The following is a 13,883-nucleotide window of genomic DNA, read 5'->3' as shown; positions in this document are numbered from 1 at the left end:
GTTTAAAGAGGAGACCGGGATGCCATACACTGTCATAGGCATTTTGGAGGTCAAGGGAAACAAAAATGGCGGAGCGACGGGAGTTGAGCTGGAGGGACAGAAGGTGAACAAGGTTGAGGAGTTGGTCGTCGGCAGAGAAGGAGGGTCGGAAGCCACACTGGGTAAGGGGGAGGAGGTGGTGTTGAGCAAGGTGCCGATGGATACGGTGGGAGAGGATGGATTCAAGGACCTTACTGAAGATGGAGGTGAGGCAGATGGGACGATAGGAAGAGGCGGCAGAAGGGGGTTTGTTGGGTTTGAGGAAGAGGAGGACGCGGGAGGTCTTCCATAGGTCAGGGTAGAAGCCAGTAGAGAGGATGACATTATAGAGATGGGCGAGGACAGTTAGGAAGGAATAGGGGCTTTCTCGAAGGTGATGGTAGGTGACACAGTCGTGACCATGGGCCGTGTTGCGTTTGGACTGGAGGAGAAGTTTAATGTCTTGTGCTGTGATGGGAGTGTTGACGTCGGAGGGGGGCAACTGCCCCAAGTACTGGAGACTAGGAGCAAGTGGAGCGACTGAGGTATCAGCACGTTCCATGACGGTGGGGAAAAGAGAATAATCAAAGCGGGGATCATCGGGGATGGAGAAGACCTCGGAAAGGTGGGAAGCGAAGTGGTTGGCCTTACTGAGGTTGTCTGGAAGGGGGCGATCGTTATGGAGAAGGGGGTAGTGGGGAGCGGAAAGGGAACCAGTAAGACGATGGAAGGCAGACCAGTACTTGGAGGAGTTGATAGGGAGGGTGGCATTGAGTCGTGTGCAGGTCTGGCGCCAGTCCCGGCGTTTCGTTGCTGTAATAAGGTTCCGTACGTGTCGCTGTATTTGCCGGTGGCTGTAAAATTTTCTACTTTTGGAGATAACAGGGCAAAAAACTATGAGAGTAATAACTTTATTTCTATTCCATTTTTAGGGAACGTTTCATATAAGATTAAAAGACTTTTACAGAAACAATACGGTTATAGAGTTGCTTTTTCCGTAAATAATAGCCTCAAACGTAGAGTAATTCATAATATTGGAGCACGAGAAGAACTCAGCACTAAGTCCGGTGTATACAAAATTACTTGTAACGACTGCCCAAACTATTACATAGGGCAGACAGGTAGACCCATTAAAGTTAGGTATAAAGAACACAGGTTAGGTAAAAATGGGGAAAACGTATATAATTCCACCTTTGCTGAACATCTATGGCTCTTACAGCACACGCCAAGTGAACTGGACGACGTAGAGCTGCTTCATGAAGCTGATAAAGGTGACAAACTAGACTTGCTCGAAGAATTAGAGATTTTCAAGCATCTGTCTCTAAAAGATGGTTTTGTTCTTAATGAACAGGTGCAGCTTCGAAACAAAAATTTTTTAGACAGTTTCAAACCCCTCATTGCCTTAATGTAATACCGTCTGGCTGACTAGGAGTTATTTTCTTGCTTGTTGATGCCGGTGAAATGCGCTTTTCCTGTCTTGTTGGGATCTACATATTGTGATGTTTGTTAATTATGAATTTCAATGTGTATGTATGGTTAAATGACTACTACGTTTTATTCATACAGACAGATGGTTTCGTTTTATTATAACATTTTGGTTGTTTCGCTAGTATGTATTTCACTGCCTACGTTACGCGAGACTCTCGCGCATTACAGTAGTGCCCTCTCTCGTTAGATGTTCCAAGCGCAAGCTTTATCCGTTTGACACTAGGACACAGGTAAATTTGGTTCTATATTTCTAGCTTACATAAATGTCTTTAATTGGCGTGATACGCTTCATTTATTAAGACAAAGTTTGAATTAAATACCTTTAATAATTTTTGATGCGCTTATGTATGTATTTATGGATTGTAATATGCGCGAGTCTGGCACATGCAAGTGCCCTCTCTCGGCGAAACAATCTGCCTTAGTGCCTTCACACTCGTGTCTCAACAGTTCATAGGCGAAGTAACATTGTTAAACTGTTCGCTTTGATCCTGTGCCCATTACACATGTTGTACAAATGGAGATGATATTTTAATTACTGACGACGCCTTTTGGCATAATTGTTTTATTATTCTCCAGTGCATGATGTAATTTTAGTAAGTACTAAAGATTGTGTGCCTGTATTACTTTAGCAATTTCACCGTTATTTAAGCTTCTGTTTCTCACTTTCGTTGATCGCATTCGAGGGTTGGATTCCCTCTCTTCTTCATCGAAGAGTTTCACTGCCTGGGCTACTCTCAGGGTGCGCCTTCGACGTGGAAGATCCCTGCCGTGTCGTCTGCTTGCCGTCACCGCCGCCGCCGCTTGGTCGCCGCCTTCCGGTCCTTGCAGCCGCCGCAGCCGTCGCCGCCTGCCGGGGCTCGCCGCCGCCGCCGCCGCCGCCGTCCGGTGCCCGCCGTCCTGACCCTGGTCCACGGCCGTCTTCGTCTTCATCCGTCTTCGTCTTTGTCTGTCCCCAGTTTCTGTCCTCTCCTCTTCGTTCTGTTCGTTGTTGTTTCTCTCTCCCGTCATGTCCACCCCCACCACCACTGTCACTACTACCACCACCGCCATTGTCTATACCTCCCCTTCCGCCGCCTCCACCACTATAACTTGGTGTGCCCAGTCCCACCCCCCTCCTTCTATTCCACCTCTCCTCACTCTCCCTTCACCCTCTATCTTTGTCGCCCCCTCTCCCGCTTCTTCCTCCCGTTCTGATCCCTTCCCCCCACTCCCCCAGCCTGTCACTGCAGCTCCAGCTCGGGTGATGGCCCGTCGGGCCACTGCCCACGCCCAGCTCTCCCCGTCACCTTCGCCATCACCGCCGCCACTGCCACCGTCATCGTCATCGTCGCCGTCGCCTTCACCGTCACCGTCACCATCTCCGGCGCCGACTCCGGCCCCGGGACCTGCCCCTCCCCTTCACATTCCCGTTGTTCCCATCCCCCACACCTCCTCCACCGCCGTCAAGCGCCCCGGTGGCACCCCTGCTTCCTCTGCTTCCAAAAAGGCTGCGCCTCGTCCTCCTTCCCCCACCCATGATGCCATGGAAGTCTCCCCGCCTGTCCCTGCCCCCTCATCCTCCTCCTCTCCCCCTTCCTCCTACCGCTACCTCCTCTCCCGTCCTGATCCCTCTCTCCTTGAAGCCCGGAACCTCACCCTCTTCCTTCGCCAGCATTGTCCTGGTGCCCCCATCTCCCTCCTCACTCCTCGCCGAGATTCTGTTCTCATCTCCTCCCCCAGCCCAACCCTCCATACTGACATCCTCTCCCGTCTCCCCATCACCCGTTTTGGTCCCAACGCCTCCCTTACCCCTGCTCCTTCTCCATCTCCTACCCGCCAACCCCAACCCCCGCGTCGCCCGCCGACCCTCACCGCCGTGATCACGCGGCTCAGTCCGTCGATCACGGAGGAGGAGGTGTTGGCGGAGCTCCAGGCCCATCCCACGCTGGAGGTGCGGGCGGTCCGCCGCATTTTCAACTCGGCCGGCCCCACCCGCCTTATGCGGGTTTTCTCTGAGGACGCCCCCTCCATTGACCGTCTCCTGAAGGAGGGTGCCCTCCTCTTCCACCAGCGGTACAAGGTCGACCCTTCCCATTCCCCTCCTCAATCCCTGCGCTGCCAGAGGTGTCTGCGCTATAATGCGCACCCCACAGCTGAGTGCCGCGAGGCCCCCACCTGCCCGCATTGTCGGCAGGCGCACTTCCTCCGGCAGTGCCCTAACCTCCAATCCCCTCCCTCCTGTAACACCTGCAATCTCCCTCATCCCACCTACTCCCAAAAGTGTAAAGCCCGACCCCCTCCAACCACTCCTGCACTCACCATACCTGTCCGTCCTCTGGACGCCCCCACCCCTCCTGGCAATTCCCTTCGTCCCCCACCCACCGCTGAGGACATCATCAGGTTCCTCACCATCGTCCTCCAGAATGTTCATCCCTTTCAGCGCCCTCACACCCTCCAGCAGATCTCCCTTGCTGCCCGTTCCATCTTCCAACTCAAGATGTACGCCACCTACTCCAACAACCAGGCCCATTTCACCTTCTCCCGTCTTGACACCCTCGTTTAAATCCCAGTCATGGCGCGACAGCAACGTATCCTTTTCAACAACATCCGCTCCCTTCCCGCCAACAAAAACCTGTTCCTGCACACCCTTGCCACCCACCGCGTGGATGCCTTCCTCCTCAATGAAACCTTCCTGCAACCCCACCACACAGTCCACACTTCGCCCTACCTCCTCCACCGCTCCGATAATCCCCTCCCGATTGCGCGTGGCGGAGTTGCCATTGGTCACCACCGCCAGATCCCCGTTCGGCTCCAACCTCTCCTTCCCGACCCCACCGAACACCTGATCCTTAGTCTCCTCTTCCCCGGCCTTACCGTTACCTGCGCCACCATCTATGTCCGCCCCAACGCTCCTATTCCCTTCGACTTCCTCTCCCACGTCGATCGTACCTTTTCCTCCTACGTGATCGCCGCCGACCTCAACATCCATAGTCGTTCCGCTGCCCAGTTATGGCGATGGCATCGGTTCCTCTCCACCCTTCAAGGTGACCTCGTCCCCATCCCCCGGCATACCCGTCCTGAATCCAACTCCACTCCTGATGTTATCCTCTCCTCCCCCAACCTCCTTGGCCGCATAACGGTGGATGTCCTGGAGCCTATTGGTAGCGACCATCTCCCTGTCCTCCTCACCGTTTCAGACGGTCGTCGCCCTCGCCCCGACCCTCGTACTGACCCTCCCCCTAAGTATGTCCACGACTATTCCCGAGCCGACTGGAATGCCTACCGGGATACCCTTTCCACCCAGGTCGATAGCCACCCTCTCACCTACCACCACCCTGACGATGTCACCCATGCCGCCTCCTTTCTCCAGCGGACCTTGTCTGAGGCCGTGGAGGCCCACGTTCCTACTGTCGCCATCCACCCCCACCGTCCTACCTTACCCCCACAGGCCGTTCTCCTCCTCCGTGAATCCCGTCGTCTCTACCGTGCCTTCCTCCACACGCGTGACCCGGACACACTACGACGCCACCGGCAACTCCAGCGACACATTCGTAATTTGCTCACGGCTAAGAAACGCCGGGACTGGCGACAGACATGCACCCGTTTAAATGCAACCCTACCAATCAACTCGTCCAAGTTCTGGTCGGCCTTCCGTCGCCTTACCGGAACTAAACCCTCCCCCTATTATCCTCTTCTCCATGATGATCACCCTTTCCCTGACTCCCTTAGTAAGGCCAATCACTTTGCCTCCTACCTCTCCGATGTATTTTCCGTCCCCGATGATCCCCAGTTCGATTACTCCCTCTTCCCGGATATCCGCGATCGAACTGACACCTCTTCCCCTCCCCTCGCTCCTGGCTTCCAGTACTTGGACAACATTACACACACGGAACTCAATGCCCCTATCACTACACAGGATCTCATTGCTACCCTCCGCACAAAACGCAACACCGCTCCTGGTCACGATCGTGCCACCTACCGTCACCTTCGTGAAGCTCCTGTCTCTTTCCTCTCCACCCTGGCCAGGCTCTACAATGTAGTCCTGTCCACCGGTTACTACCCCGACCTGTGGAAAACCTCCCGTATCCTCATGTTCCTTAAACCTGGCAAACCGCCGTCCGCCGTCTCCTCCTACCGTCCCATCAGCCTTACCTCGGTCTTCAGCAAGGTCCTAGAATCTATCCTCACCCGCCGCATCCACCAGCATCTCCGCCAGCACCGCCTCCTTCCCGTCACCCAGTGTGGCTTTCGGCCATCCTTCTCTTCCGACGATCTTCTCCTTCACCTCACTCATCTCCTTTCCGAACAGCTTAATTCCCGTCGCTCCGCCATCTTCCTCTCACTTGACCTCGAACGCGCTTATGACCGCGTCTGGCATTCCGGTCTCCTCTTCAAGCTCCAAACCTTTGCCCTTCCCATTAACTACGTCCGTCTGATCGGTTCCTTTCTCTCCCGCCGTCCTTCCAATGTCACCATCCATAACACCGATTCCTACACCTTTTTCCCCTCCGCCGGTGTGCCCCAAGGCTCCGTCCTCTCCCCCCTTCTGTACCTTTTGTACACGGCGGACATGCCGCCGCCGTCGCCCCCCGTCCACCTCCTCCAGTTTGCCGATGACACTGCCTTCCTCGCCCTTGCCCCCACCCTGCAACGCTCCCAACGCCTTCTCCAATCCCATCTTGACCAGTTCACCGCTTGGTGCAACCAGTGGTTGCTCAAGGTCAATCCCTCCAAAACCCAGGCGATCATTGTAGGCAAAACCACCCCTTCCTTCCGCCTCCTTGATTTCTATCTCACCGTCTATGGCCGTCCTCTCGCCCTCACTCCCACCCTTAAGTACCTTGGCGTCACCCTCGACCGTCGCCTCTCCTGGACTCCCCATCTCCAGACAATCCAAGCCAAGGCACGTTCCCGACTCCGTCTCCTCAAGCTCCTTTCCGGCCGCACGTGGGGTCTGGACCCCTCCACAATCCTCCACACCTATAAATCCCTCATCCGCCCTATCCTTTGTTACGCCCATCCAGCCTGGCTCTCCGCCCCCCCTACCTTCTATAAATCCCTCCAAATCCTTGAACGCCATGCTCTCCGCCTTGCCTATCGCATCCGTCTCCCCTCCCCCACGCGGATCCTGTATGATCTCATCCCCTTCCCCCACCTCCTCCTTTTCCTTGAAAGGATACGTATCCTGTACACCTCACGTAAACTTGATCCTCCTCACCCGCTCATTTCCCCGATCCTCTCCCACCCCCGCCCGCTGCCGCGCCTGTATTCTCACGTCCCACCCGGTCTCCATCTCTCCACCCTCCATACCCTCTCCCAAGGTGGCTTCCGCCAGCTCCCTCTCCCTGATGATGTCCTCGTCCCCTCCATCTACCCCTCCTATCAACTTTGACCCTGCCCCACCCCCCACTTCCCGTGTCCTTTCCTTTCAGCACCCTCCCTCCCTTCTCTTCTCTTCCCTTCTTTTCCCATCTCCCTGTCCCCTCCCTTCCCCCTCTTCCCCCGGGCTTCCTCTCCCCCTTCCTCCCTCCCCCCTATCTCCCCTGCCCGTGGCATCTCTGCTCTCCCCTCTCGCTCTCCCTCCCACTCCCCTTCCTCATCCTCCTCTCTTGGCAGGTCCCCGGACTCGCACACGTATAGTGAACATTCGCGCGCCGGAGATCGTCGCCTTTTGTGCTTCGTGTGTGTGACGTCATATAGTGTTTTTGGTGTCCGCCGTCCCACTCCTACGTTCACTTGTGCCGTCGGACTCATCAGTGTTTTGTGCGCCGTGCCGACGTGTTTTCCGTGTTGTTATCGTCACATGTGAACGACTCCGTGTTTTTTATGTCTCTGTGACCTCTATCTTTTGCCCGTCACTTTGTTCTTTGTCATTCACCATGTTTTATACTCTTGTAAAACGCTATGGCTGAAGAGCGGCGTGGTGTGCCGCTGCCAGCCTACCTGAGTTGTACAGGTTTTAAAATAACAATAAAGTAAAAAAAAAAAAAAAAAAAACTTTCGTTGATATGGCTTTTCTAATGAATGTGTCTTTCTATTCAGGAAGTTTTACTTCTGATGAAGGTATATTTATATGTACCGAAACCTTGGTCAAGAATTTTAATAAAAAAATTCTATCCTGCAACTGTTTTTGGCTGCCATCCTTTATTGTGAATTATTAAAAACAGCACAAAATTGTTGTATTTAAACTTGGACTGTTCGTTCATCGATTTGTCGGGTTTCGTTATCTTCCTTTTGTGTTTACCAGTCTTCTAGTATTTGGAACTTTATTCCTTTAGGTTGTCGGTTTCTGAAAACAGGTTGCAGTATATTGTTGACGATATTCAGAATTTATGGTCTGGCGGCTATAGATTTGTCCAGTAATTCCTGTTGCGCTAATTACGTACCATACTCCTTTTTTTACAGATCATTTTGAGGCTGTTGATTTAACTGACGAGGATTTCTAGAACTCCAACGTCACTATTTTGTGAGTAGACGTAATAGCCATGCTTTATGTGAAAAAATAGGGCATATCAGAATCAAAGTCTGCGCCGTGCACAGTTCTGACGTTGACCAACAGTATCTGTACCCATCATTCGATGCCATACGGTTACTTTATAAGGTGTCAGATCAGTGAGCAGATCTTGTTGTTCTTATTTTCTGGCGCTCTAGTCCATAAAGCACCCAGGCCTTGTCGACCACCTGCCTCCTTCATTCGTCTCTAGACATCTCCAGCCTTCTTCATTTCCGCACGCCTGATCTTTTCAAATTCGCCTCTATGTCATCCAGCCATCGCTATCTTGGTTTCCCCATTGAAAGGCTACTCTCTGGCTTTGCAAATAGCACCTTCTTTCGCACTCGCTGTTCTTCCATTTTCTGCACATGTCCCAACCGTAATAACCTTCATGCATATGCGGTGATTTGTGGATTCTTATAGAGTTCGTGCAGTTATGCATTGGTCCTGATTTTCCAAGAATCACATACCGCCCCATATATCTTCCGCAGTTTTTCGCGTTCCTGTGCTTCCAAACCATTTCTGACTTGTTATGTTGCCGGCGTTTCACTCCCACAAACACACGTTTTGCCATGGTTGTCACTCTCCTAACTGCGTTGAAATATTGGTCGATCGCCGCAAGTTAAGAAAGCTGTAATAACACCTGTTATCTGCAGCTATTCTTGCCTGTATCTTTGTTAGTGCCGTACTACTTCCGTAACCATTCCTCCCAAATACCTAAACCGATTTACTTTTTGAAACCCTTCAAACTGCTCAACGTCTCTCCACCTTGTTCTGTTTCTGGTGTTGATTATATATTTCTTTTTTTGCTAAATTACGACAAAGCCAAGGGTAGCCGTTTCGCGTACCAAAAATACATAGTTTTCCAGGAGTGTGGCTATGCCATCCGTAAATGCCATAGGCCACATTTTGAGTCGTCCTGTGAAAATAGTACCATCTGCGAGCTGACGCTGTTGATAAACTAGTCTGAAGTGATGAACTTCTCGGACTTATTTCCAAGGCTACCGCTTACCAGTTAGTCTGAAATCGATACGCCACCTGCAGCAATACGAAGAATGAGGTGCAGTGTTCCTTCCCCGGTATTGGTTCCTGAGCATCTACATCTACATCTACATAGATACACCGCAAGCCGCCACACGGTGCATGGCGGAGGGTACGCTGGAACACTACTAGTCATTCCCGTTCCTGTTCCACTTGCAAACACAGCGAGGAAAAAACGACTGTCTCTACGCCTCCGAATGAGCCCTAATTTCTCCTCTCTTATCTTCGTGGTCCTTACGCGCAGTATATGTCGGCGGCAGTAGAATCTTTCGGCAGTCACCTTCAAATGGCGGTTCTCTAAATCTTTCAATAATGTTTCTCTAAAAGAAGGTCGCCGTCCCTTCAGGGATTCCGATTTGAGTTCCCGAAACATCTCCATAACACTTAGCTGTTGTTCGAACCTACCGGTAACAAATACAGCAGGCCGCCTCTGAATAGCTTCGATGGCTTCCTTCAATCCGACCTGATACGGCTACCGAACACTAGAGCAGTACTCAAGAGTAGGTCGCACCAGCGTGCTATATGCGGTCTCCTTGACAGGTGAACCACTGATTCCTAACATTTCCGCCAATAAACAGAAGTCGGCCATTCGCCTTTCCTGTCACAGTTCTCACATCCTCGTTCCATTTCGCTTTGCAACGTTACGCCCAAATATTTAATACTATACTAGTAATACTATAACCGAACATTACAGGTTTGTACTTCCTATTCATCAGCATCAACCTACATTTTTCCTCATTTAGAGCTAGCTGCTATTCATCACACGAACTAGAAATTTTGTCTGAGTTGTCTTGCATCTTCCTACACCTCACCATCTTCGACACCTTATCGTACGCAACAGCATCATCAGCAAACAACCGCAGAATGCTGCCCACCCCGTCCGCCAAATCAGTTACGTGTGTAGAGAAGAACAGCGGTCCTGTCACAGTTCCCTGGGGGACTCTTGGTGATACCCCTGTCTCTGACGATCATTTGCCGTCGAGGACAGAATATTGGACTCTATTACTTAAGAAGTCTTCGAGCCACTCACGTATCTGTGAACTTATTCCATATGCTCATTGAACCGTGATTTATTTCAAAAAAATATTCTTAAGAATTTATTTTATTTACTAGCGATTCATCAAGAACATTAACACATTTAATCACACTATGTACGCATGGAAGTAGTTGCCAGGGAGTAACTGATGAAATCATCACCAAATTCCTTTTAACAAATGCGAATTTTATTCACTTTAATAGTGCCTAAAAGCATTTTTTAAAAAGAAACAGATTTAAAAGTATAATCAGAAAGCACCCTCTAAATATCAAAGTTACAATTTATTCAGAGGCAGAAAGAAGCAAGTTTTGACTCTGTGAGCTTTCGGGAAGAGAACCTCGCCGCTCCCTTTTGACATGGCCGTAGATAAGACCGCTCACAACAGCCTCTGAAAGACTACACTGGTGCAAATCTGCAACACGCCAGATTACTTTAAACTAAGAGTATTAACAATTTACACAAGCACACAAACTATGCACTCTCCGTAGGAGGGATGGAAATGGTATAAAACACTAACAAGTGAAATATTAACCTTGCCACCGAAGGTGCAACTTGATTTTAACTTCTAAGAAAAGTCTTACAGCGAAAGGGTGGCAACTTTATATACTAAAATGATCATTTGAATAAAAGATCAAAATATATTTCAGGTATTAGGCCGTTACACTCCAAGGAATAAATTTGTTAACACACCAAATCCGACGAACATGACAGAGGCAGCTACTAACGTACGGTAGATTGATAGAGAGATTACCGAACGACCCGAATCGCAGGTTGCTCTAACCCGCCTCTACTCCACAAGGGAAAAACGGACCACCTAATTTATAAACAACCACCATCCCACGGGTGGGCAAACGTAGGAGAATGGTGGGACGACCCCAAAGCAAAACGGCTGGTGACCTCATCAAGAAAACAAGTAGAATTTAACAAGAGTAAATCAACAACATATTACCAATCACTTAACTTCTAATAAACTGCGAATTCTCGAGAAGACCTGGTGCAGCATCCCCAAATCGCTCTCCCGAACCGTCCGCTGCCAGCCGCTTCAACGGACGCAGGAAGGCGCGCCGATATCCCGTCTCGCGGCGTCGCAGTTCGCACCGGCCAGACTGATGTCGTGGGTTGACTCCTGTTGCTCTCGTGTGGACCGCGAAGTCACTACCCCTCGCTATACGCCGCGGCCCACTGGACTCACGTGGCGACCTCACATGCGTCGACGCTCAAGACGGACAAGTCATCTTGTGTCTCAGTGCGCGACCGACCAACCGATCGATCCAATCGCCAATGACCATTGCCTGAGCAAACTCGAGCAGACTGGCGGCCTAACGCGTAGACTCAGATGCAGGAACTAAGCCCCGACCGGGTGACCACTCGCTGAGTACTCTTACTGGCGGAGTGGAAAGACTCTCATTTTGCCGGCTTTAAAGGTTGATCCGAACGAGAGACATACTAGCACTCCGAACGACAGACAGACACTAACTGCCTAACAAATGCGGACGAGAGACAGACTAGCAAGCTGGGGACGAGAGACTGACCCAGACTAACCGACTGGCGAGCTCATAGCGCCCCTTAAATGCACGTGAACAGGCAACCTATCCCCTTTCCCACCAGAGGGAGACACCAAAGCTGCGATTGCCACAGCGGCGCCACCGCCAGAAACCGAGGGCGACTGCTTCACACTACGCGCTGCGGCGCGCTCTTCAAATCAGCAGTTTTTACCAGGGCTCACTCGTAGCTTCGTTAACAGCCTGCAGTACGGCAGTGTGTCAAATGCTTTCCGGAAATCTGTTGCCCTTCATTCGTATTTCACAGTGTATCAAGTGAGAAAAGGGCGAGCTGACTTTCACACGAGCGATGCTTTGTAAACTCATGCCGATTTGTGAACATAAGCTTCTCAGCCCCAAGAAAGTTTATTATATTCGAACTGAGAATATGTTCAAGGATTCTGCAGCAAACCGAGGTTAGGGGTATTGGTCTCTAATTTTACCCTTCTTATACACTGGAGTCAACTGCGCTTGTTTCCAGTCGCTTGGGACTTCGTGCTGGGCGAGGGATTCACAATAAATGAAAGCTACGCAAGGGTCCAATGTCGTAGACTAATATTTGTAAGATCTAACTGGCATTCCCTCCGAACCTGGCGATTTATTTGCTTTCAGATCATTCTGTTGTTTACGCCAAGGATGCTGATTACTAATCGTCCATTCGGGAATCCATCCCATGGCCAAATAAAGATATGTTTGTGCCATTCTGCTGTGTGAACGAATTCTTGAACGTGAAATTTTATACTTCGGCTTACGTCGGACCTGAAACCCATGTAATCTCACGACTGGAAACCGTCGCAAGAATTTTCTTGGGATGCGGGATGCGTCCTGTCTCTTCCAGAGCAGCGACGGCCTGCCTGGCACGAGCACAGTGTCAATGGGGGGGGGGGGGGAGGGGGGGAGAGCACAGCTTTCGGCTGAATCTGGCCGATCGCTTCCGGCCGCTCTCCGGTCTCGGCGGCGCCGCTCCGGTCCCCACGTTGGGTGGCGAGAGTGCGGCCTGGAGAGCCAAGGCCGGGGTAAACACGGCCCGGAATAGACGGCCGCTTATAGAGACACACCTATTCCCGGCCGCGTTCCTCTCGCCGAGGGTCAAGACCGCAGGAAGTGCAAGCGGGGCTGCGCCCGCACCTCCACCTCCAGCGTGCTAACATCCGGCGGGCACGCGCTGTCGCACCCGAGGCTTCCGAAAAGAGCGAAGTCTGGACGGAGGGAGAGGGCAGCGGCGGTTACAAGCTCAGCCAGCGCTCCGCAGTACTTATCCATTATCGTTCTCTTCAGGGTGATTCAAAGGCTGCGCACATACTGAAGGAGCTGATGCAGGAGTCAAAATACGAGGTGCACCAGAAAAGTTCGGTGAATGGTCCCGCAAAACAAAGGAAACAAGAGTTACAAACAAAATACCCTTACTAGCCTTCAAAGTAATCATCATTAGCTACAACACGCCTCTGACATTGGTTGTAATGCCACAGGCCGCAGTGGCCGAGCGGTTCTAGGCGCTTCAGTCTGGAACCGCGCGACCGTTACGGTCGCAGGTTCCAATGCTGCCTCGGGCATGGATGTGGGTGATGTCCTTAGGTTAGTTAGGTTTAAGCAGTTCTACGTACTAGGGGACTGATGACCTCAGATGTTAAGTCTCATAGTGCTCAGAGCCATTGGAATCCCTCGAAGCACCGAGCTCAACGTCTGCGAAGCGCAAAGCCTTTCGGGGCTAACTTAAGGCGGGGAAACAAAAATATATCAGCCGACACCAGATTTGGAAAATAAGGAGTGTGGTGAAGAGCAGTCACCTTGCAATGAACGAGAAAGTTACGAACGCAAACGTTGTGGATATCCGACAACATGTGACCGCGGTGATTCGAACGATTCCACAAGAAGCGTTTGCTGAAAGTTTCCAGCAGAAACTTCCTGGCAGATTAAAACTGTGTGCCGGACCGAGACTCGAACTCGGGACCTTTGCCTTTCGCGGGCAAGTGCTCTACCAACTGAGCTATCCAGGCACGACTCACGACCCGTCCTCACAGCTTTAATACAGCCAGTACCTCGTCTCCTGCCTTCCAAACTTCACAGAAGCTCTCCTGCGTGCTTGGATAGCTCAGTTTGTAGAGAACTTGCCTGAGGCAAAGGTCCCACGGTCCGGCACACACTTTTAATTTGCCAGGAAATTTCATATCAGCGCACACTCCGCTGTAGAGTGAAAATTTCATTCTAGAAACAACCCCCAGGCTGTGGCTAAGCTGTTCCAGGAGTACTAATTCTGCAAGGTTCGCAGGAGAGCTTCTGTGAAGTT

The 13,883-nt window shown here is 51.3% G+C and overlaps 1 non-coding gene across 1 annotated transcript; it reads right to left on the bottom strand.

Annotated features, from left to right (window-relative positions):
- Positions 1–13,518: 13,518 nt before the first annotated feature.
- Positions 13,519–13,593, bottom strand: Trnas-cga. Its single transcript has one exon. It is a non-coding gene; the product is annotated as a tRNA-Ser (tRNA).
- Between the last annotated feature and the right edge of the window lie 290 nt (positions 13,594–13,883).

This window comes from Schistocerca americana, chromosome 1, assembly GCF_021461395.2.
Source record: "Schistocerca americana isolate TAMUIC-IGC-003095 chromosome 1, iqSchAmer2.1, whole genome shotgun sequence".
Taxonomy (NCBI): Eukaryota; Metazoa; Arthropoda; class Insecta; order Orthoptera; family Acrididae; genus Schistocerca; species Schistocerca americana.
This window is presented reverse-complemented; position numbering and strand designations above follow the sequence as displayed.